The sequence below is a fragment of the Phasianus colchicus genome, chromosome 16, assembly GCF_987193195.1.
Source record: "Phasianus colchicus chromosome 16, bPhaCol1.hap1.1, whole genome shotgun sequence".
NCBI lineage: Eukaryota > Metazoa > Chordata > Aves > Galliformes > Phasianidae > Phasianus > Phasianus colchicus.
This window is the reverse complement of record NC_143451.1, coordinates 6902729-6928179: the sequence shown is the minus strand read 5'-3', so window position 1 is coordinate 6928179 and position 25451 is coordinate 6902729. Positions and strand designations below refer to the sequence as shown.

Genomic DNA, 25451 nt, shown 5'->3' with positions numbered 1-25451 from the left:
ATGATTTTCAAAAAGCTGATTGAAGGCCATTCCAATAGCTTGGGTAATGTGGACAAACAGATAAATAAAGATGGCATATAAGGAGCCTGGTGGGCACCAGTGCAGATTTCATGCCCATGCTCTGTCTTGATTAAAGCAGAGATGTTTGCATATGTCTTGTATCCAAAGGCATTTTGATGCACATCCCCTCCTGCTGAGCCAGCAAAGCTCTTCTCAGCCTATTGCTTTTGCATAGCAGGTGCACATTAATGGAAGCAGTCAGAGCATGCATTTACCTGGTTCATGATTTGCACATCTCTAGAAATATCCTTAAATTGAAGACAAAGTTTAAAAAGAAATAGAAGAGAGTTGCAGAAAATCCAGATTAATAGTTGACAGTTGAAATAGTTTATCCTCTTACACAGGGGTATTAATTACTAAGTGTGTCTTCAGTCTCATTTGCGGGGTTTTCCTTTCACTATCTGAAAAGGAAAGCAGTAGATTAATGAGAGAGGCTGGGAAGGTGCCACCTCGTAAGGAGCTGCATGGAAATGAGCCACTTAAAAGGCACAAACAAGTTTTATTGCTACTGCCAAACCCAGGAACCATGTAACATCCTACTATAGAATATTCTGTAATGAAATCAACAATTTACACACATTTATCGTGCTGTGCTTTGTTTTCAGATCTCCATATGTAGGAAAACATTTTGAATTTTCTGCTAAAGATTTCCAAATTAACATCTAAAGGAATATTTTTTTCCTTTTTGTATTGGCTCTGGGTTATATGGGTGCTGCGAGGCTACTCAGCCCATGCTTTAGAGATTCCTGCATAAATGTTATTAATACAGTGCAGGAGAGGATGATAGATATGAGGCTTATAGAAATGAAGCTAATACTGAGACTTACTGTTTTTATTTCCTTATGCTTTTGCATTTAAATTTGATAGCACTGAAACTCTTGGTGGGCATAGTGTGGATGGAAGTGGCGGAAGCGGAAGATCTTGGTGGTCTTTTCCAACCTTTATGATTCTTTGACTCTGTGACTCCAGAGAAGACAAAACACCATTCCTGTTCACAACGAAGGAGCCACAGCCCATGACCTCCAGTGCCAAGACTTCGCCACCACTTTGCCACCACCACGGGGCGCAGAGTGCAGTGAGCGGTGCTGAGCTGAGCAATGAAGAGGAGATGGCTGCACACGTAGAGTGAAAGCTTTGACTTTATGGTAAGTGAGATCTCTTAATATTGTTTTACTGTTTTTTTGTTTTTTTTTTTTTTGAGCTTCATATTTAATTCAGGTCAAATCTGATCTACTAAACAGAACTGTTCTGTAGCGCACATACCAGATACACGAGGTGCAGGTTTAGCGTAGCTCTGACCTAGTTACTTCATGCAATGTTGTCTAAAAGCAAAAATTGAAATCCCTTATCTAAACAAAAATGAGCCTTTGTTCTCCTGCTTATTGTGCCATTTTGCACGTATTTGGTTTCAAAGGCTGATAACGTTTAGTATTCTGAATCTGTCATGGGCATCATAAAGGCTTTTCCGTTTTGGTAACCAACCCAACAGCATGAATGTCTGCCAATTGAGAAATATGGAGCCATCCTGATAAATCTGATGGCTGAAGCTACTTTTTATTATTTTTTATTAATATTTATCAACTAGAGCTGGGAAACATTAATGAAACATTAAAAATAGCTACATGTGTTTAAAGAATTACTCTGTTTTTGTTACTGCTATCAGAAACTAAAGATGAGTTCCTGATAGGAAAGAACAGGAAAACCAAAAACTGAAATGTTGAGATGTTTGAAGGACTCTTAGAATACAGATGTGCTTCTCTAATCTTTCTAAAATGGTTCCACATTCTCACATGCATCTCTTCTTATAATAAGTATCTCTCTCTATATATATATGCATATAAAAGGATTGTGAATATGAGAGAAAAAGAGAAATTAGGCTGCGGAAAAAAAAAAGTAAATTTAAATTTCAATATGCATTCTGATTTTTAAAAGTAGACCTAAAAATCCATAAAACAGCTACAGGGATTTTCCAAGTTTGTAATCAAACGTTTTTCAGTAATATTTTTTCATTATGTTTGATTTTAGAAATCTTAATGGGTTCTGATGATTGTTAGTAAAATCGGACAAGTGACTGTAAAATGAAAGCCATGCACAATGAAAGAGAACGTTCTGTCTTCAACCCCCCCCCTCCCACCTTAGCTATCAAGAAAATTAATGTTTAATTAAAAACCTGATCTTAGAGAAATAGTTGTTTTTTGTTATAAAAAGATGATGACAAATTGTGAAATAGCTGTATTAGTAAGTGCTACAAGGCAGTTATTAGGCAAATTTCAGCAAGATGGCTAGGCAGTGCTTGTTACTGACTTGGCAGGGAAAATGCTAATATCCTAATGGATTGATTTAAGAAGTGCCAGGTAATTTGTAACACTTCAAGGAAGTCCAGTGATTGCATTTACAAGGAATATAAATGGGAGCTGGAATGAATTGCTAAGATAGGCAGAGGGAATAAGGATTCAGTCATTCTTGTGAGGTTAGTCATTGGGATTCTGCAGACATCACAGAAACATCTGTTGCTTAGCAGGACATCAGGGTGCACCACTGCAATGTAATCCTTTCCAGTATTTCCAGTCTGTGGTCTCTGTTCAGACAGGCTGTTTCCCATCTTGTTTTCTCATCTTGCTTCTTTCCTCCATTCATGTCTTCCTCTTTTCCCTGCTTCTTTTTGATACCCCTGGAAACATAACACTTATTACTTCCACATATCAAATTCTCAAAAGTGAAACCAGACCATGCTTCCATCCCTTTTATCTAGTGTTTAGTGTGTCAGGCTTTTGAAAGCATTGATCACTGTTAGACATAAAGACTGCTGGGGACCTCGTCAAACAGCATGGTTCAGATGTGTGCAGGATCAGACATGCCTTGGTGGTGGAACAGCTGTTTCAGAAGTAAAAGTGAGAAAAATAGCTGGCATTACATGAGCCAGTCATGCAAGGTTACTTGTATGATACCAGTCAACATTTTGCATATTTATCCGCTTTCCAAAATTGCATGTAAGAGGGACACTCAATGAATAGAACATAAGAGATTGTTGCTTCTGCTGGTTGGACTGAAACCAGTGTTTACAAAGATCTGGTCTGTGGAGAGACATTAAAACCTTGCCTGGGGTGATACACCACAATTCCCATCCCCTGCTGTTCCCAGGAACAGCAGCAAAATGTGGCTGTGGCCTTCCCTCTTAGCATCTGATGTCATAGATGGTATTGGAGCTTGCAGAGTTCTCTGAACCTTCATCCCTTCCTGAGCTTTCTTCATGAACATCAACCGGAGAAGAGTGAAACATTGCCTATGAGTGTTTCATCACTTGAAAGGCTGAACAACTGTTTCCAATTCCTTGCCTTACCAGTGTCTTCTCAGTGATGACGTTATTCCCTTTCCTTTTGAACAAGGCTGAGTGGACTCTCTGAATCCAGTTTTATTTAAATTTGGGTGGAAGCCAGGTTGTCTTAACTGCTTTTCCTTGACTTTCTGCTCATTCTTCCTACTGTAACTCAAAGTCTTGGATGTGGAAGGATATAAAGAGTAAGGGCAGACTTGTTAGGCCGCTGTCACTGAGATTCTCCTTTGGCTTCTGCTATTTGTGGCTAATACTTAGAAATTAGTCGAGTTGGATTTTTTCACTTCATGTACGATTATGGTAGGCATAATTCTGCTGTCACTCATGCAAGAATAAATGCTGAAAGTAATGGAGATACATGAAAGTAGAACTGATCTAAATGAGAAGAGAATCAGGCCCCCTACGGATATGAGATCAAATTACTACCACACTTTATTTACACTGAAACTCCTTCATACCACTCAATCACACACAAAATGATTTGAAATTGGTGGAACAGTGATATCCACTCACTTTAAGACGCTGTTATTCTCCCAGAGCAGTGGTAAAGTCTCTAATGTATGTGTGAATAGAATTCCCTCTAAAGAAAGGAGAGAAAAGCAGCAGGTCCTGGCACCAGCACAGCCCTCCCTGCCATTGGGTACATTGCTTTGGACCCCACTGCTCCCTTCCTGCATCAGAGAGAGCACCAGTACTTTGCTTCTTTGCTTCTTGGCCCCTTGGGAACTTCTGCTCAAAGGACTCTTACTTTGGTCATATTTTCAGTCTTGCAGCAGCACAGATGTGCACAGTTGTCTCTGGGAAGGCTTACTCAGGAAGATCACATTTCTAATCTGTTTGCTAATAAGTGCATAATGGGAGGCAGAATATTTCTCATGCTGAAGAGTCTCCAGTTAAATAATTAATTGATATTGAAGCGGGTCCAATTTATATTGGATTAAACAATAGTGAAATGTCTTCCCTCGAGTGGAGAGCAGTGCATTGTGTGTACCTATATCCATCCTGTAGCATCCACTGCAAGGCAGGAGGAATACTGCATGATTAGACTGCATCTAAAATACAGACTAAAGGCACCAGAATCGATCTGCCACCTTCATCACAGGATCAGTTGTTGCCAAACAGGGTTTGCTGGGTCTGCTCAGAGCCAGCACAATTGGATGGGGCAGGGAGGAAGCTCTTAGCAGAGCACTGGGAGTCTCAGCTGGAATGAGCATCTGCTCCCCGGTTGCTCTTGTGATTTTTCTTGGCAAGGAACTACATAATCAGCTTTCTGGTAAATTCTTCCAAATCCTTCTTTGCTTTGACTCTGTGTAGAAAACTACATAACTCTTGGATAACATGAATTGCTATGATGAGTCCTGAAATTTGATGTTAAATGAAATGTCAGATAATGAAACTGTAAATCCTGTCTTCTTAAAAGTGACTGAATGAACTGCTGAAAATAACCCATCATCTTCTTGAGGAGCAGCCAGGTTAGATGATGATAATGGTATTTCCCAAACAGACAGTGACACTGATTTTTTATATGTGATATACTGAGACCCCATCTCTGACCTGTATGCAAGATGAGGAATGAAATGGATTTAAGTAATAACAGAAAATCTAATGATATATTTAAGATGCTTATTGTTGGCCTGTCACTTTATTGAGCCTTTCTAACCCCAGGGGATCACCAGAATAGATAACTATGATGCACACACATCATAGGCTGGGAAATATGATGCAGCTCCTGATAACTTATTTACTGAGAGAGAGCAACTTTTTCTGTACTACTTCCATAACGCGTCTGAAAATGCTGTTGTTTTTAACACTGCAAATCAACGTTGCTTAAGTATGAGAGGGACACTGAAAAAATAAAAATTGGATAACAACATGAAAATCTAAATATTTGAAGCATGATTAGCTGGTAGTATTTTAACAAACTCTCAAAAGAATATGTACAAAAACCAGCTTGTTTACTGAGCTCAGCATTAAGATCTATGCTGTAATTTATTATTTGAAAATGTACTGCATACCTCTGATTTTATAATCTGTTGACTCAAATCACAGACTGTCAAATGCATTTCAAGATTATCCATGTTTGCATGTCATATTATATTTTGGGGGAACACAGCTTCTATTTATTCTTAACTCTGCTGATGATTTTCTCAGATTTCTGCCGTATGCTGCACGTCACAGGTGAGTATTTTACTGTCTTAAAATTTGACAACTCTGTATCCAGTTTAATAGTTCTGTCATCTCAGTATTGCCATTAGCACTGAATTACAACAGAGGATATTTAAACATTGGATTAGGGTGTCAAATATTTGTTAAATAACAAACAACAAGGGTAGACATTACAAAAGTCAGTGATACTTTAAAAACATCAGTCAGTCAACAGAGGTATAAAAACTGACTCAGTGACTAACTAAACAAAGTTTGCTCGATGTTTATTCGTTATACTGCAGTTTTATGCATCTGTCTTGCTGTGGATTTTATGTGTAATACACACACAGGCCAAATTCCTGTCAGTTGAAAAAGGCACATAGACAATATATTTATTGAAGTTTACAGAAAGAGGAAAATTTATAGACCTGAATTCAGAAAGGATGGGGATATGGTCTTTGGCATATGTGCGTGTTATCTTGCTTTCCAATGTGGTTTATGCAGAGTAGAGGCAAGATGCAGTACTGTAAAATGTTAATAATGTTACAAAAATGTTCAGCTCTTTTGAAACCTCATTCTGGTCCTGCTGAAAGTAAGCACTCACCCTCGATCAGAAACACAGAAAAAATAAGAGCTTAGCTAGATAAATACAATGAAAAGCACAGCCTTTTAAACATCAAAGTAGTCAAATAAATACATAGTGAAATGATAGCAGTCATTTAATTTCATCTGCTTCCTGCCATAATATCATCAGCCCATCAAAGCACTGAAACACAGGTGAAATGTAAATCCTCTTAAAAAAGGGATTATTCATGTGCTTGAAATTATACACTTTATTACATCTGAACCACAGCTCTAATGCCCTTCATGCATTAGGAGGCAGTGCTTATTCTGTTTATTTTCACACTATGATTTTTAACCGATCCTGAAAGTTTAACTCCTGTGAGTGAACATTTTTTCTCATGGAAGCAGTTCCTCTGACACGTTCAAGTTACTAACTCAGTTGGACTCGATGATCTCTGTGGGTCCTTTCCAGCTTGGGATATTGTATGATTCTATCATTTGCTTTACCTTTGCTAGAAACAGTTTTTCTGCCTATTGCTCCCAAAGCTGCTGTGCAAGGACTGGCCTCTTCATCCATGGCACTGCTGTGCTGATTGGAAACTTGCAGCAAATGGCAGAATCTTGCACGTGGTCTTTGTCTAATCAGCTTCAAGGAGACTCTTCAACTAATTTTGCCAATGAAAACTAAATACTAGCTTAGTCTTCAGGTTCTCTGGTCAAACTCAGCACTGCAATCAGCTTTCTAAGACTGTAACTTCCTCAATACGAAGTGGAAGTGGAGAAGTAATAGGAACATGTTGTACTTTAATCCAGCAGCAGCACCACGCATCCACTCACTGCCCACCCTCCCTGTGGGAAGGGGAGAAAAATGGAGGAAAAAAAAAAGTAGAAGTTGTAGATTGAGATAAAAACTGTATACCAAGATAGAAAAGGAAAATAAGAAATAATAGCAATGATATAATGATGTAATATGACAATAATAATAGTAATATGATAGTATTTACAAATCAAGTGATGCACAAAGCAATTGCTCGCCACTTGCCAACCGATGCCCAGACAGACCCTGAGTAGGGTCTGACTTCCCCAGCCAACTCCCCCTATTCTTTTTATGATGTCATATTGTATAGAACATCCCTTTGGCCAGATTGGGGCAGCTGTCCTGGTTCTGTCCCCTCCCAGCTCCAAATGCCCAGCACCCCTCACTGGCAGGATGAGAAACTGAAATGTCTTTGGCTTTGTGCAGCCACTGCTCAGCAGCAACTAAAGCATTGGTGTGTTATCAACACTGTTCTTCTCCTGAAGCCAAAACTCCAAAACGCTATGAAGAAAATCAGCTCTGTACCAGATGAAAGCAAGACAGAAACAGAAAGACAAATCAGTGCTCAGTGTCACTGCAGCCTCCTCTCTTCTGGGCACTTTTGGTACATATGTGATGAGGTTATCAACCTCGAAATTCAATCTGAAGCCAGTTGATGTTTTATGAGTCAGAGCTGGAGCTGGCAGCACGGTGGGACAATCTATTTCCAATTAGCAAATATTTTAGTGTGTGCTGGCATATCTTCAGTCAGTAGTTCTCCCAGCCCTTCTTGTTTACTTTGCTGAGGATTGTTCTTGTGAGGTTTCTCTGAACAGATTTCACTGCTGGCAGGCAGGTGATGGAAAAGCAGCTTCTGTCCATTTTTAAGCCTCAAGGACATAGGTACTCACAAACATTGCAGCTCCCAAACAAGCTCTCCTCTCCTCTCCAAGTCTCCAGTATCCAGGCTAACACAGAGAAAAATACTGATGGGATGTGGGATGGCCAAGTCTTTGTCACAGATAAGGAGTGTGGGATATGTGTGTGAATCTCCTGAAAAATTTCTGTATTTGTTTATCATTTTTTGAAACATTTAGTAAAGTGAAATTTTTTTGTGAAGCAAATCCAATTCTGAGTTGTACACAGAGAATAAAAAATCTGTGAACTCAAATAAACCGATCCATATTTAGGAGGGAATAACCAGCTTGCAAGCTTGAATTATATGATATCCCACTTCCTATAAACTCTGTGATCAAGTGAAAAGAAAAAAGCTTTTGTTTTCTGAGTTTCTTTATTTACATACTGCCAACTATTAATCAAAAGACGTATGGGACAGAGGCCTGAATCTGAGTTACATTTCCTAGATGTGGCTCCAATGGGAGTTCCAAAGTCACAGCAGAAGCACTGGGATTTTTCCTTGGGAAACAACAGCTTTGGCTTCATTAATATAGGAAAATTTTTCTTTGGGCCACTTTTGCATTTGAGCATCTCTAGCATATTGGGAGACACTGTTCGGTCTCACATTTTTATTTCATGTTTTTCCTCATATGACTCTCTTTCCAGCTCATTTTTCTGTTTTACTTTTTAAGCTGCTGCTTTTGCTTTAACAGGAGAGATTTATTGATTAAGCTGCCTGTTTTCCAGTTTCATCATATTCTTCATTTGAATGTGTATCTGTTTTGCTGAATCAGCTGTGTATTGAAATGCTTGAGGATTCAACTACTGTTTGAGCTGCATCTTTGGTTTAATCCTCTTGTGCTTTTTTGCTTACTCAGCTGGCTACTAAACCAAGTAATTTTGGGGGTGGAAGGATTGCACTTGCCAATTTCATTTCTGACTGGGAAACGTGTACTATAAAATGAGTTCCAGTCATTCATGACTGCAACTGTATATTGTTTAAACGAACTGCCTTTTAAAGAGTGAAAAAAAGAACCCTCTTATTATTATTTACCTTTTTATTATTACTTATTATTTACTCTTTTACTCTTTCCTTTACTCTTTCAGTGTTTGCAACCGAGTGTAAGAAACACTTGGAGAGTTCCCAACCTGGAAGACAAACATAAATGATTGGCTGTACAATCTGAAGCCAAGTGTGCGAGGTGATTCAGTTTAGAATTTAAGATCTGTTCATTTGCTCTTTAGCATCTGTGAAGGCTGGAAAGCCAAGTACATAGCCTAGCAAATGGAGCATAGGTTGAGATTCAGCTGCATCTCCTCTCAGAAGTGAGACTGGTTCACAGATGACTATTTTCACGTGATGGAGGTCCCAAGCCCTAAGAGGTGCTGTGTTGTGCGGACCCAGATATGCTATCTTGTCCAAGTCCTAACTCTAACTGTAGAAACCATGGCTTTCTCTATCCAATTCCTGCTTTTGGTATTGAGCTCCTGATCAAGACCATAGAAATACTGCAGAAGTTGTATCTGGCCCAAGGGAAATTAGTTTACCTCTTGGAACAGACTGCACGTTGTAGCACACAAACAGGCAACTGATACCATTGACCTTGGCAAGAAGAGTGAAGCCCGTTGCCAGCAAAGGTATGATTCTGCAGCTCAAACATCTGTCTTAGAATCCTTCCTTTTTCCTCATCCTCTTTCATCATCAAGCTAAACCTGTAAGCACCCGAAATCAGCACTGGCTTCTGCAAGTCTTTGATGTAGGCGCCAATCCATGTACCCTCTGGGATTTCTATATGGAACATACTGATCCAAAATGCTCACCTTGAACTGGATGCAAGACACCATCAGAACAGAATTGGAAGCTTCACTCCTAAAGCTGCTTTGATGTTTAGCTGTGTTCAGTTCACCTAGAAAGCACACTGAAGAGCTGCCAAAAGCAGACCAACCGCCAGCCAGACTGCCTGGCTGGCAAAGCCTCTCCTCCTTCTCTGCTTTCCCTGCTACCTGCAGCTCAGGGGTGACCTGATGTGTCTTGGCCATGCAGCACACAAGACAGAGGCAGAAAATCCAGCATCCAAATAGGGATTCCAGTAACTGGCTAAATCTGCTTGGCTGCCAGCTGACACACTCATTGCTATCTGCATCTGGATTGCCCTGGCAGTGCTCCTTCACAGCAGGACCAGACACTTGCAAGAGTATTTTCAACCTACCTTGCTGCCCCTTTCTTCTCTCTGGAGAGGGGAGACCCTAAAAACCTGCAGGGGTTTTCTCACTGACATTAAAATTGCCCCCAACATATCTACTCCCTCTGGAGTCAGAAGAGGTTTGTGCAACTTGGATGCTTTAGTTGTCATGCATTGTGGCTAGCAGAAATGCAGAAATTCATGTTATTCCATTCTCATTTATGCCTCTTTCCCTTTCTCCTTTTCTCTTTCCCTTTTCCTTTTTTTTTTTTTTCTCCCCCTTGAGCCACATGTCAGTTCTGTGATCAGCTCTGTAAGACCTTCCTTATTCTCATGAGATTTCTGATTATCACCTTTCATTACAGGATATTTGTTCTGCTGAGTAATTTACTTCTGATATTTGGAAAATGGACATGATAAGGAAGTTAGTGGTAAATCTCCTGTTTTCTCTGTAGCACTTAGCAATGCTGTTAGTAGTAAAAAAAAAAAAAAAAAAAAAAAAAAAAAAAGACACCTGAGAGGTTCCCATACAAAGCTTTTCACGAGCTCCCTGTACAGTGCTAAATAGGCTTCTGTGCAGGCAGAGGACTGCAGTGGCATTTCAGTGAGATTTATCTCAGTGGCAACAGCTGCCTCTTCTGTTCAAGTGGTTGCAAATTTGTGAAGGAATTATGTGAAATGCCTGTGACCCTCTTCATCTGGGCCCTGCAAAAGGCTGTCATTTAACAGGAAAATTAAACTTGAAACAATGCAAAATAATAATAATAATAATAAAAGTCAGCCTTTGGAGAACAAGGCAAAATTGCAGTGAGATTTAACTAAAAGGAAGCATAGTGAGCCAGTGAGCAGGATGTCCATAGCTGACTGGTGCTTATTGTGCCTCTGCTTTAGGACCAGCTCTCAATGCCCTTCATGTCAGCAGGAAGATCCCCAGCAGTTCCTTACCTTCATACTCCTTTTAAAAATATGGTATCGTCTTTTTGTACCAACATTTCTATTCGATAGATAGATTTATGTTATTTCAATCCTCTCACTGAGAAAAACAAAAATCCCACAAACCTCCCCCTGGGAGAGACATGGGACAGGAGAAAGCTCTCAAAGCTCTCTGCACCGAGAATGTGAAGGCTACAGAGGAAAAAGCACTGTTTTTCTGTCCCAGCACTGGAAGTGCCCCCAGAAGCAGTTTTGCCTTTTATTAGCAGCCCGCAGGGATTAGAGCAGCCAGAGCTGTTTGCAATCAGCCCTCAGAGACCTTTGCTCCCTTGAGCTGAGCTGCAACCAGCATCTAGCCCTGATGTAACCTTGGTTGACTGAAATGACATTGAAGTGAAGGACTTTTTTTAATTTTCACTCGCCTTTTTTTTCCTCCCTCTCTTTTTCAGTGTATTTAATACTGATGTGGATTAGAAAGTCTCTGATGTAAAGGAGAGGGGGGCTCAAATGGTATCAGTGCTATCAATTCGTCTGTAACCAGTTCTTTAAGTGAGGCTTTGCAGTAAGCCAGCCTGGAGCTAAGCGACTCTGCCATCATCAGGCTCAATTCTGCAACACAAAATACGGGAGGGACCGTTGCAGCTGCTCTGCGAGCCCTGGAAATGCTGCTGAGAGCTGCAGCGGTTCCCTGCTGCAGGCACTGTGCCAGAGAGGCATCCCAAGTGTTTGTAGCTCTCACAGAAAGCTTTTCTGTGAGAAATTTCCTATGGAGTACTGGAATTTTCTAGATCAAAACTTTTTTTTGGGGGGGATGAAATCTGAAGGGAAAGGCTATAATTGTAGCTCATGAGCTGGCATTTCATTCGAAGCCAAGAGAGATAAGAAAAACATCAATGCAAAATCACCTGAGTAAGTTTGGAATGGCCTTGGCAAATAAAACTATTAAGTATTTCCGAGAGACTTCTGCAGATCACCTTCCAGCTGTTTCCACAGTCCCGATGGAGAAGCAATTAAAACTCAGGTGGGTTCCTGTTCAGGGTCTCTGAAAATGTTTTATTCCTAAGCCAGCTAGCTAAGAAAAAAGGAAAACCTGAATGAGAACAGTACTTAAAATTTGAGCTGAACCCAACGCAATCTGAGATAATAGGTAGGAGCACAGTTTTGAATCAAATTAACCCTCAGTAGCCAGCAGTCTTTGCCATGTGGATAAGTAATTAAAATCCGAGTGGCAAATGGTGTTCTGCCTGCTTTACCATTTTTTATACCCCTGATAGCTGTACAGCACATCCCCTTTTCTCACCAGGAAGGAAAATACTGATACACCAGGTAAGGGATGCTGTCTGAAGCACTCAGATACAGGAGAATTTCATTCATTTTTGATGAAAGTATTCTTCCTGTACTTCGTCCTTGTAAACAGTTGTTCACAAATGTGCACGCTGCCAAAAAGCAACGACATGAATAAGGCGTGTTTGTGAAGTGAAGGCTGTTTCTCTCTGGTAAGAGAAGGCTTATGAATGCCTGGTAGAGAAGTGTGACCGTGCCCTGGGGAGGGCAGGCTGCTGCATGTGGCCTGCAGGCTTTTGGGTGGGCACGACTGGTCTAAGCTGTTATAACTATTTATGTAAAGAGAAATAAACATTGGCTAACTAATGGTAAAATTCACGGTTTTCATTTGTTGAACAGAACCCTTCTGTTTAACGGACAGGTTCTGTTATAGCTTGTGTTTTGGGGGGAGAAAGCAAGGCTCCAGGGAACTGCATGTTATGGAGCTCTAAAACCTCACTGTCTTCACAGGTCCCAGCGCTATCTGTGCCTGCTCCAGTCCATAGGAGCTGGAAACTTCCATGTCTGGAGGCCCACAGGCCTCCTGTTTTTCCCAGGCAGCACACCAGTGCTTAGTTTTCCTTGTGCTGCTGCGTGCCGTTGTTATTCCTTCAGCCAGTATTGGCCCACACAGCACAGTGTTTTAGTCCTGCTATTAAATAGAGTCCAAATGCCTGAACAGGCGAGGGAGGCAGAGGACAAACAGCATTGCACAGAGGCAGGCAAATCAGGCAGCCTACATGCTGCCCACGCACGCTGCTGCTGGGGGTTTACCATTTGAATGAGTTTCCTGGGCACGATTGAGATCTGATTTCCATTCAGCGCAGTGGGAAAGCACAAGAACAAAAACATGCAAGGAGAAGAAAGAGAAATGTCTCCCACAGCCCACACATCCCTGCCTCTCTACCTGCAGCTGTTTGAGGCAGAGCTCTGTATGAGAGGTGAGCTTTGGGGTGACCTTCTGTTGCTGCTCGGCTTGAGACTTAATGGCAGCACCAGAAGCCATGTTGTCAGGCTCTTCACTTGTCAGGATGAAGAGCTCACCTCTGCAGCAGGTGAGGTTTAAGCTCCTGAGTTTCACTGTGCATTCCCTTCCCCTCTCTCTCTCCCATTGCATATGTCCCCCCTTCTGGAAATGCCTTGCTTGAGGTGTGAGTCTTTAATAATGCTAGAATACATAAATAAGAATAAAGCTCCCTACCAACCGTCAGTTGTCTCCTTCCATGATCACGATGGACGTAGGCTAGACTTTTTGCAGACCTTTAGGATCAAAGAGAAAGATTTATGATTAGTCTTACTACAATAAATTCAAAGACAAGAATGTAGGCAAAAAAAAAATGTCCATGAACAGCCCCCTTTCTCGAGGTCTAACTGCTTAATGACTGAGATGAGTGAGCTGGATCCTCCCTCTTCCATACAAGCAGCCTACAGCTACTGCTGAGGGTGTTGCTGATGCCTCATGGTGCTTCTATGCACAGTATTTTGCACATAGATGGTGGCAATGTTAGGCTTATATGCAAGGAAGAGTGCAAGGCATATGTACATAATTCAGGGTCAGGATTTTTATTCTTACCTGGGTATTTTTCTGCAGACAGTTCACTCTTATACAGGAGTAAATGTCACAGCATCATTACAGTTTTGCATCCTTGTTTTTCCTATGGAACTGTTAAATTGGCCAAATATGACCCAAAAAAAGAAAAAAAAAAATCCAAGTCTCCCTTCTCTTTAGTGTATATCTGACATGAAATGACTCCCACATCTATGTGTTTCACTAATGCTCTCATAGTTTTATAATTAGCCAATATTTGTATTTTTGTGTCCAAAAACTGGAAACCTTAATCAGCTCACACACTGCTTTTCATCCCCAAGGTCTATATGGACTTCCAAGGTATATGACAGGTAATGAAGTGAAGGAAGCCTATTTTCAGAGTATCAAAACTGTTAAATAGAGGTTAACACCTGTACTTGAGGATTTTCTATCAGAAAAAAGGCTGGAACTGCTGTCTTTTAAAAAAATAATTCCTTACTGAGTCAGAGAGAGAAAGTTCAGCTAACAAAATGAAATGGAGCAAGTCTGCAACCTGACTGGTGTGCACAACTTCTTTTCCTCTACCAGATAAAATGCACAAAACGTATAAAAGCTGGAAACAAGTTCCTACCTCACCTCTAAACCTCTCCTTCAGGTGTCTCCAAGTCAAAAAAGCCTGCTTGTGGACCCAAAGCCCAGAGGAGATCCTTGCTACAACTGCCTATAGAAGGAGAACGTGGTGAGTTTCTGAGCAGACAACTCAGATACACACAACTGGGAGGGGAGACTGACAGACCTGAGGGTTATGCTGCCATCCAGAGGGATGGTGACAGAATGGAGACAGGGCTTTGTAAAGAACCTCCTGAAGTACAGGAAAAAGAGTTGCAAAGAACTGTACCTGGGAAGGAACTACCCAAAGCATCAGCACAAGCTGGGAGGGACACTTGAATGGAAAGTACTTGAGAGTCCTGATGGACACCAGGCTGCTTCAAAGAAGGCTAACAGTATTCTGCGCTGCAATAGGCAAAGTACTGCCAGCAAGTAGAGAGAGGTGGTCCTTCCCCTCTGCTCAACACTGCTGGGTCCCCCTGTACAGGAGGAAGAGAGTCCAATGGAGGGCCATAAAGACGATGAAGGGATTACAGCACCTCTGCCATGTGGAGAGGCTGACAGAAGCAGAACATCTCTCAGAGATCCCCTCTGAGCCTGGAGAAGGCTCAGAGGGATCTCATCCATGTCCGTAAATACCCACAGGGAGGTGCAAAGAGGACACAGCCAGGCTCCTTGCAGTGCTGCCCAGTGCCAGGAGCAGAGGCAGTGGGCACAACCCGGAGCACAGCAGTTCCCTCTGCCCATCAGGCAGCACTGCTGTGCTGTGCTGTGCTGGAGCCCTGGCACAGGCTGCCCAGAGGCTGTGGGTCTCCTCCTTAGAGCTCTCCCAAAGCCACCTGTCTGTGGGGCTGGGCCCTGCTCTGCAAGGCTCTGCTGGGTCAGAGGGATGCTGACCTGCCTCCAGCCTCAGCCGTGCTGTGATCCTATTTTATGTAAACACATCATCACAGAGATGGCAAGAATAAACTGGAAGGTATCCTGAATGGAGATAAGCTTATTAACATTAATTCTTTGTGAAGTGTGCATGATAATTAGTGTTAATCCACAAATAAATTCTTAGAAAATTATCTGTTACATCTGCAAGGTAAAAAGGTCTGAGTTGCAGCACTGAATACTAACAGTATTATGGATGATTTACCAGCAATTGTCAGATTTCACACCAAAGGTCAGGAATAAATCCTGAGTTTGTAAGCTGTGAGAAAGAAATGTATGAACACTTTAATTTATTGCTCTGTCACTGTTAATTCCATCTGGTATTCACTGTGATAGCACTGCTAATAATGAATGTATTTGGTAATAACGTGGATGTCATATATATTTATGCTCTAATCACTTTCAATGGTTCAGCAGACAAAACAAGTTAGGAAGTTAGCCATTTTAAATTTTTATAAATTAAGAGGGAAAAGAAATCATATTTTATTTCAAGGGAGTACTTAACAAATATGTATCATATTTAACTTCTCTCAGTAGGAGTCTGTCCTATCACTGCAGAATTCCTTGTATTTTTAAAGAATAAATGAGGATCAAATGATTCTATTGATGACTTTTCCTGTTGCTTGATGATAAAAATCATGTTCTTAATGCTTTGAGTCCAGCTCAACGGATCCGAGCAGCAGGAGGAAAATAAATGACTACAAGTACACATTAGAAATCTTAATTATGACCTAAACAACCTTGCATATAAATCATGATGCTGCAGTTTCAAAACCTGACAGAGTATGATATACACACGCTAATGTAAGCTTGCGTCCCAGACTGGTTCTTGAATCCCCATGAGCCCAGGCAGAGCAGAGGCTGAGTTCCTTCGTGGTGAGGAAGATAGACAGTCATTCTCTCCATGGCTCTCACAGGCCTCTTTTCCACCACTGTCTATTATTTCTGTAATCACTTCATTACAACCTTTGTGAATTGATTAGGCTTGGAAAGCGCTGCAGTGAATAAAAGGAGAGCCTGGCAGCATTTGTGTAAATCTGACGGCTATTTCTGAGAGATGTGCAACTCTCCTCTGCCTTTAGAAGTGGGACTGACTTTAAAAAACAACATTTGTGAGAGGGAGAGAAGTGCTAAACTCTTTTTTTTTTCAGACTCTTTCCACGTTTTCTTCTGAAAAGATTACCAGTTTACAGTAGTACAGTGACACATGGATTAACTTTATATGCTTTGATTAGGAAAAAAATTTCCTTGAGGCTTTTTACAGTGTACTGACTATTAATTAAGATGGAAAAGTATGTCACTGCCTGGGCAGCGGATGGATTATGAAAGAATTTACAGGTAGATGCTTTCCCCATTTATACTTGCAACTTCATGTCATACCGAATTTAATACATCCATTTAGTGATGATGAATGGTTTTGGAGCCTTTACAAGTGTTAGAAATTGAATCTGTAATATTTACAGCATATTTACCTAAAAGCTTATGAAATGTCAGGCTCGTCTTTATTGCAGACTTGACTCATTGTAAGGGGGTCTTCTGGCTTCCTTTGTTACTACACGAAGAATGCATTTTGGCATCTTCCTTCAGGGATGGTTTCTTTTAAGCTGTGACTGCATTAATAATATCTTACAGAGTAACTCTTTTCGTCAGGCAGTTGGACTTGATGATCTCCAAAGGACCTTTCCAACTGAACCAATCTAACTCTAATTTGCTACCAACCCATAATCAGTAAAACCGTGGAGCAAAGGACAAATTTTCTGTCAACTTTTCTGTATGGGATATATTAATTTTTATGGTTTTTACTCCCAAGTTAATTAAATGCCCCTACATGTGGAAACTTTTTATGTAAATGCCTTTTTAATAACAAAAGACCATTCCTGCTCCAAGGGAACTGTGTTACTTTAATAATCTGGTTTCTTTTTTTCTTTTTTAAGCAAATATATTTTAAGGCTAAAATTGTTGATTTATTAGTAGTACTTTCCTCAGATACAAAAACTCATTTTCAAGCTGAAGAATAAAAGGTCATCTTGCTTTTTGCAAGCTCACATACTGTATTTTTCACATGGTTCAGTTTGCTGGTTCTTTAGATCTATTTGCTTTAGGATTAGCAAGATTTCAAACATATCCAGGTTCTAAAAGGTTGTTATTGGTGGTACTGTTTGAAGTGCTGAAAAAAAGCAACCACTTAGCTGGAGCTTTATAAACAAGGTGTTCTTACATCTGCTAAGAAAAGCACAAACTTGGAATGGAATCACCTATATAATAGTTAAGAGCAGGATCATTTCTACAGAGTGAGCTTCTCAAGGAAACCTACTGTTGTTTACAATCATCAAGCAGTGCCAGTGGATGGCTGTGGTTCTGCATGGAAGTTTGATTTACATCAATGACTTGATGCTGACTGAAGGCATAAAGGGATTTGGCTGTGCATTACATTGACAATCACAAAAATATTGTCCAGGTCATTACCATAAAGCAACAGAAGATTAGCAGGTGCTCTTTTCCATCTGAAATGAGTAGCCAAAGCCAGGAGAACTATTAGACTAGCATATAGACCTCCTGCACTTTGTTCCTGTTTGCCTTCATTTGCTTATTTTCCATGAACTTCTCTACTGGATGTGGTACCAGGTAGTAGGAAGTTTCTCACACAGAGGGTGGTGTCACACTGGAACAGATTACCCAAGGAGGCTGGATGCTCCATCCCTGCAGGCATTCAAGGCCAGGCTGGATGTGACTCTGGGCAGCCTGGTCTGCTGGTTGGTGACCCTGCACATAGCAGGGGAGTTGAAACAAGATGAGCATTGTGGTCCTTTTCAACCCAGACCATTCTATGATCACAGAACCATAGGGGTTGGAAGTGGTATGAGATCCTATGATGGTATGAGATCCTATGATGGTATGAGATCCTATGATGGTATGAGATCCTATACTGGATGAAAAATAAAGCTTGCAAAGGGACTGTCATGATTTGAATAACCTAAATTCTTCAGCTTCCTGGTTGATGATCTTTCTGAAGTTACCAGAGTAGGCAGATTCCATGTTTGCCTCCTCCACAGCTAACCTCTTTCTAGGCTCTAATTCCTAAATGCTTCCTTAAATCTCAAACATAAAATGATCTCTGCATTTTTTCAATTGGAGAACTTCATTTTTTCCTTTCTAGAGACACAAACGCCTGATTCTTTCTGAAGACTGCTAAATATCTGGGCCCAGCAGCTCCTTGTGATAATGAGTCCTACAGCTTTATTGGGTTACAAGAAAAATATTCTTCTGTTCAATTGTGATATTTTCTTTTTTTTTTTTTTCTCATTTCAGTGATATTTTGTTGTGCAGTAAGTCACCTAAAACACAGCTGTGTTGTGTCACCTAAAACACAATGTAGTGATATCCAGCCTAGGCAGAAGCTACCCCTATATAGCTGGGAAGTACAGTAGGTGCCTAACTTGCTGAGCTGACTTTGAGGCATGTCTGGACTTTCTGAGCACTGAGAACGTAGAGGAAGGAGAAAGAAAAACTGCTGTACCATTTCAGCTGCAAAGAGGCATTCCTCCAGGGAGGTTCCAGAGCAAGACAGAAACTCAGAGAGCACAACTTTGCCCTGCTTACTGAGGAACAAACTTGTCTCCCAAGTTGACAGTCACCCATAGCTGAACCCATGTGGATTCCCACAAGATGGTTCAGAGACAAGAAAAGTCACCTATGAAAGTAAAGCTCAAAACCAGAAGCACTGATGAGTACTTTTGGCATAAACTGAAGAATCCTTCTGTTCCAACTGCAGCCCATGTGCTGATTCAGCTCAGCAGCTCTCCAGTTTTTGGTTTTTTGTTTTTGTTTTTTTCCCCTTTCCCACAGCTTTCTTGAACACCACTTCTAGGTTGCTGTTTTCTTCCAGCCTGCTTAAGTTATGTTTTGTAATGATTGTTCATAAAAAAATATTGGCACATACTCTTAACTGATGGCAGTAGTCTGTGGGAGCATGCTATCAGTGAGGATATGACTGTACTCTTTTTCATGTTTTTACTATCATGTTTTGGTGTTGGGTTGTTGTTTTTTTTTTTTAAATCTCATTTACAATAAAGCCTTTTGATACTGCTGTAGTGATAGAAAGGAATCATGGTAATCAGGATTTTCAAAATGAAATGGTTTGACTACAATTTATGATAGTCACTGGCCAAATTGGCCAGCAGAGGTTTTTTGGGATGGAGAGAGCACTGCGACTCTTACACACCCATGTGTGACCTGCTGACCTGAGCTCCAGAGAAAAGGCAATTTTAAGCTGAAGTTGATCCTGTCTAAGCTCTATTTTTTTTCCAGTTGCAACAGTCAGAAAAATCAGCATGATGGAATGGCAATACAGGAGATGTAACAACAAGGGAACTAGCTCTACAGAAAGGTACTACAAAGGAAAAGTGCTCCCCTGTCTCTGAAGGTGTAGATTCACAAAGGAAACTTCACGAAACCAGAGATCCTTTCCCAGTGCCAGTCAGCCCTCAAATGAGGTCTAAGAGAGGTGCAGCCAGGCTCCACCCCTTCTGGTCACACAGCTGAATTGCCTTCACCTGTGCTCCCAGGGCTGCCTGGGTCCTTTCCCCAGGTGCTCAATCGGTGCTTCAGGCCATGACTCAACAGTTGTCATACAGGTGTTTAGCACTATTTATCTGCTAAATTGTATTTCAAATAAAGCAAGAATCACATCTCAATATATGCTAAAGTATCTATTATGTTGAGAGGCTGTTTATTTAGATCTAAAAAATAAGAAAAAATTAAAAAGGGTTTGAAAATTATAAGGAAAAGGATAAATGTGATTGTAGGAAAAAGAGAGGGGAAATACTTAAGAAAAGCTAGATTTTAACCAGAGCTTAAGTGTTCTCCCAAATGCACAGAATTTCCCTGCAACAATCCTCTTTTCATCCTCAGGAGTAATGCTGTTGAACAGTGCTCATGAGGAACTTGCATCTGCGCTAGCTGAGCTCTGTTTAAGAACTGAAGAGAGGAAAGCATCTAATTAACAACTGATGAAACACTGAAGCAATGAGGAAAGCTATTTTCCCAATGGAGGTTGTTCTCTGTCCTGCAGAGCTGATGTTTCCCCATAGAGATGTCCTCAGCTGCTGTATTGAATTCAAAGACAAAATAAGGTTTGTTCATAAAATTTATCCAGGCTGTATTTTCAAGCAACATACAGCTTGCCCAAAGGAACTGTTTTGATGCTGACTTACCTCACCTAGGTTAAAGATATGACAGAGATGTTTCCTTCACAGCAGTTGCCATCAAAGGAGTTCTAGGGACATTCACTGTGTTTCAAGACCCAAGCAAGTAATAACAACATAATACATATATTTTCATAAAGCAAAAAGATAATCAGCTCATTTGTATCTTCAGACCAATCGGTCTCTACCTTTTATTTTCCCACTTTTTTGGCCTAAGATTGACATATGATTTCCAAGTTACTCAAAATGGAATTTTTCATCCTCTGTCTTCAGGTTTATAAGTACTTTTTGAGCACTGGGTAACAAAAAGTGTATGCCAACACGAAAAACACAGCTGTATTTCTTTTATTCTTATTTCTCATGCAGAATGTTTTATACAACAAATAATAAGCTGATTGTTGACTAACATTACTCATGTCTGGATGATCTTAGCCCTAACCATAATGGCAGAGCTTTTTCTCTGAATCCTCCTCTCATCCTTGTATCTTTATTGGATATAAGGAAAAAGTCTCTTACACTGAGGGTGGTCAGGTGGTGGAACAGGTTGCCTAGACATGCTGCAGAAGCCCTGTCCCTAGAGACGCTCAAGGTCAGGCTGGACCAGGCCCTGAGCAACCTGATAGGGCTGTGGATGTCCCTGTTCATTGCAGGGGAGTTGGACTAGATGACTTTTAAAGGTCCCTTCCAACTCTAAGGAATCTATGATTATATGATGATTCTTTCACTCAAAAATCTCTGCAAAGCAGCTTTGACAGTAATTCATACTTACATTTTGTTATCAGTAGCCATACAAGCTCACCTTGTGTCTTCTCAATGAAGATAACTTCTGTTATTTTTGTGATCATCACCTTTGAAGTACATCTGCCATGGTGAATTTCCACCAATAGCCAATGGGTGGTTCATGTAACCCAACTTCGGGCATATGGCTAGGTTGAAGGGTTAGTCTCCATTGGCTTCTTGGAGGTAAGGAACCAAAAATAGTGGTCCAGATATTGTGGAAGCACTTTTACAAGAGACTTGACGTTTATAATTAAATATAATAGACGTTTGAGACCATTTCCCCATAAACTAGACAAATCCTGTAAAGTCAAAGCTGACTATATTTGGTAGCCTTGAATTAATAGTCTGATGTTTCTTTAATATTATTTTCTGAAGACAATTTTTCTGTTTGAAAAATACCACAAAGAATTCAGAAGATTTCAACCAACTTTAAGTCTTATCTGATGTCCTTCCACAGGACAACTGTGACATTATCAGAAATGTACAGAAACACCTTGAGAATAAAATCTTTTTCCTAATTGAATTAAATCTATACAAAATATTAGAAATTACCTTAGCAAAATAATTATTTTTTTCTCTTTAAAAGCTGGAGAAAGTGAACATTGCACTGACTGTTTTTTTCCTTCTATTGTTTAAAATAGTGACTGACCTTTCTTTGGAATGAAAGATCTAAAAATGGCATTCATTGCTAGTGACAGGATGGTGTTTGAGATGCAGGCTCTCACCCAATCAGTTACTCAAATGTAGGAGTAAGCTATTTCTATTGAGCAGTAAGACGGATTAAATACAGAGTGGCATTAAAAAAAGGACAGTGAGAGTAATGCACAAGCATCACCATTGTTTCTAGAATGTAATTTTAAGTAAATGACCTTAAATTGCTCACATGCTTGAAAATAAATCTCTGTTCTGCTTGGGTAGTGCTTGTTTTATTTGCAAGCAAATATGAATATATGAATGAGCTGGATCCTGAATTTTCTTTTTTTTTTTTTTTTTGGTCAAGCTATCAATTCTTTAAAGAACAAAGGCAACCGTTAAAGACCTTTTCAAGAAGTATTAAAAAAAAAAGTAAATAATCTGCCATGAGTGGTGAATACACTGATGCCACCAGGCCAGGAGCAGGCAGCGATGTGGGGATACCAGGATGCCTGAGGCAGTCATTAGCCAGGCAGTACTCTTCCTCTTCCCCAGTTTGTGACCACAGAGGCAGACTCACAGTGGCCGCTGCATTCGCCTCTGTTTGTTGTCCTTGTTTATGCAGTACGTACCATGTCTGGCAGGAAGCCAAAAACTTCATCAAAATTATGATTTGCGTTCCTCATTTCCACTTTTTTCTTTTCTTTTTTTTTTTTTTTTTTGGCAGCAGTTGAAAGACACTCAAGCGTATGCTCCCTGTTATGCATATCAACAAACATACTTCTCCCTAGAAAAGCTCATTCACAAGAGCCTTACCAGGGCTAAAGTTAAGACAACTATAAGATGACAGTTGACTCAGACGGGATCTTCAGAACATTCTCTGAATATTCTGAGGATGTTCTTCAAAATCTTCTCACTGATGTCCAGAGATGAGAGGCTCATTTCAGGGCTGTGGATTTTTGCAAAAATGCAGCTCTGTGACTATTCACATTTTCTTGCATTTTCAGATTTTACAAAACCTAAACTCCATCTTGACGTGATTCCCACATGTGAGTGAGTGAGTGAAAATTCAAGCCAAAGGAGAATCCACTGCTACAGGATGCAGAAACTGCTATAAAGTAGAAGTAAAAAAACCTTCATTTTTGTTATCAGGCCATTACTGACTTTGTTCTTCTGGTCAAGGAACAGAAATTGCCAGAACTCAGTTTCTCGCATTTTTACAAAGAATCACAGAAGTGCTCAGTTTTCAGCAGGTGCAAGGAGGAGGGTGGGTTAAAGGTATTACAAGTATCATCTGAAATACAGCACAAGTTCATCTAACATGAAGCGGCAGCTTTTATTAGGTTTTGCAGTGAAGACGCTTCATAGGAGACAGGAAAAATAAGTGGGAAAACTATGAAGTTTGACAGTGATTAAAAGCATTATCTAACCCCTTCCTTTGTTTCTTAAGAGCCATTAATCACATCGTGTATTTACATAGTGCTTGGATGTGACCATGAAAGAAATAATGCTCTCTTGAAAAGAACTAGTAAAATTCACAAGCTTAAGGATCATCTCTGAAGGGATCAGTACAGGAGGGATGTGGAGCTGTTGGAGAAGGTCTGGAAGAGGCCACTAAGATGATCAGAGGGCTGGAGCACTTCTCTTATGAAGAAAGATTGAGGGAGTTCAGCCTTTTCATTTTTGAAAGTTTCTATGGCAAAAGTTAAGAATATGAACTGCCTCTTAAGCTTTGAATTGCCTCGTTTAGCTAACTTGAATTCTGAAATCATATTTTGCTGCTCTTGTCCTCTTTTCGGTCTTTAATTCAGCTGAGACTGCTCAGACATTATGAATTCACATCAAGATGCTTCACAGACTGTCTCTGGGGAAACAGCCTTTTAAAATGGCAGTCTTTTAACAGCGTGTTTATGACTCCTTTTTTCAGATTGAATTCATAAAATTTGGAGGGAGATACTACTCCCTTTATGGAGAGGATGAAAGCTTTCATTTCTGCTATCAACCCATCTTGGTACTCTGCATAAAATACACTTCCAGACTCGTACACAGCTGGACAGAGTCTAAAACACTTATGCCTGACGTAATGCCAACATGATTTTTAATAATGGAGATTAATGGGTCTAAACTTAAAATTCTTTAACAGATACCGGTAGACTTAGACATACGCTTAAAATTAAGTCTGACTCATGTCAGTTCTGCATGGAGGTGCTGGTAGGCAAAAGCATATGGAGCAATGAAATATGAAAAGTTGGGTTTGAAAATGAGAGGTAAATCTGCATTTTTGCAGGCACAGACATTAGGTGAAGTGTTAAACAGAAACAAGCTCTGACGTTTGAACTGAATTTCAAATATAGGTGCAAGGTGGGTTTATCTGAATTCAGGCCTTGACATTACTGGTGGAAATAGGTTCATTGGTGGCCAGTTATGAACATCAGCTTAAACAGTCACACTTCTAGAAATGAGGAGAAATGTTTATGTGAGCAAATATTAAAAAAAAATTTAAAAAGAAACAGTGTATTGTGAAACAAAGCCAAATGGAAAATGTACCTCCTCAGCAGTATGGAATAACTTTATTCTTTTAAGAATGAAATAAAACTACGAGAAATAATCTGAAATGCACCAACAATGCCTATCTTCCCATCCAGTAGTAGGAAACAGATCTGCACTACATGTGACCAAACTCCTCCCCATGCCTTAGGGAGACCCACAAGCCCCCCAGATCACAAATTGCTCAGATCCCCTCTATTCTCTTTGCTGGTGCTTGCTGTGCTCGTTGCAAGAAAGGCCTTGATATGAGCATGTGGCCCACGTCAGAGTTGTATAGGAACCCCAGGTCAAGAAATACTTAAATTTCTTCCATCTTTCACGTGCTTCTTCGGATAAATAACCAGACTTTTAAATTTATAATTCACCTTTTAGATTTATTTTGGCTTTGTCATATTGCTATTAAAAGACCTCCTGCTCACTACATGCACTGAGTTTAAAAAAAAAAAAATTGCAAAAGCCTCAGCTGTTAAATAGCAGCGTGTCAATAAAATGATTGCAATGGAGCAGATGGGCTCTCACCACTGTGTGTGTTGGCCCAGGGCTCCTCATAAATATAGAAGAGAGTTTTCTGTCGTTCCACTGAGTGTATTTATATACTGCCAGTCACTATCCTATCAAGGGCAGCATAGTATTAGAATTCTTTCCCAGCATGGTTTTTTGGACCATTGAAAATCTTTGCTGTGGCACACCAAAAAAGTCACATAAAATGTTAAATGGGAAGTAGATGAAATAAATGTAGGTCAGTGAACCATCCAGATATGAAACACAGTGAACTCTTCCATATTCCTCCTTCCAAGAGGCACGGTAAAAACCTGAGCTTTAGAAGGAATACTTCCAAGTATGACACATTGTAAACAGAAGGAGAACAACAAAAGTGAATATTGTAGAGAAGATAAACTGAAAGTTCCTACTCTGTTATGTATGTATGTCTACTAAAGAATCCACAGAAACAAACACATGCCAACCCATTCCTTCCCAG

General features: G+C 40.2%; 2 long non-coding RNA genes across 15 annotated transcripts in view; one reads left to right on the top strand and one right to left on the bottom strand.

Annotated features, from left to right (window-relative positions):
* LOC116237388 (uncharacterized) overlaps positions 1 to 23015 on the top strand; it is a 52374-nt gene extending 29359 nt beyond the window's left edge. Inside the window, exons 2-8 of one of the 5 annotated variants that reach the window (XR_016471615.1) lie at positions 1030 to 1205; positions 5546 to 5572; positions 8904 to 9434; positions 14419 to 14502; positions 19617 to 19695; positions 20220 to 20440; positions 22933 to 23015. This is a non-coding gene — a long non-coding RNA (uncharacterized LOC116237388). Of the gene's footprint in view, positions 1 to 1029; positions 1206 to 5545; positions 5573 to 7449; positions 7611 to 8903; positions 9435 to 14418; positions 14503 to 19616; positions 19696 to 20219; positions 20441 to 22932 lie in introns of those variants that run through there. The other 4 variants (XR_016471612.1, XR_016471611.1, XR_016471613.1 and 1 more) reach the window with 4 other exon arrangements.
* LOC116237390 (uncharacterized) overlaps positions 6282 to 25451 on the bottom strand; it is an 84111-nt gene continuing 64941 nt past the window's right edge. For 4 of the 10 annotated variants that reach the window (XR_016471607.1, XR_016471603.1, XR_016471610.1 and 1 more), the window contains 3 exons: positions 13437 to 13495; positions 11818 to 11984; positions 6282 to 6952 (listed from right to left, as the gene is read on the bottom strand). This is a non-coding gene — a long non-coding RNA (uncharacterized LOC116237390). Of the gene's footprint in view, positions 6953 to 7107; positions 7451 to 11817; positions 11985 to 13436; positions 13496 to 22331; positions 22875 to 22955; positions 23037 to 25451 lie in introns of those variants that run through there. The other 6 variants (XR_016471604.1, XR_016471606.1, XR_016471605.1 and 3 more) reach the window with 6 other exon arrangements.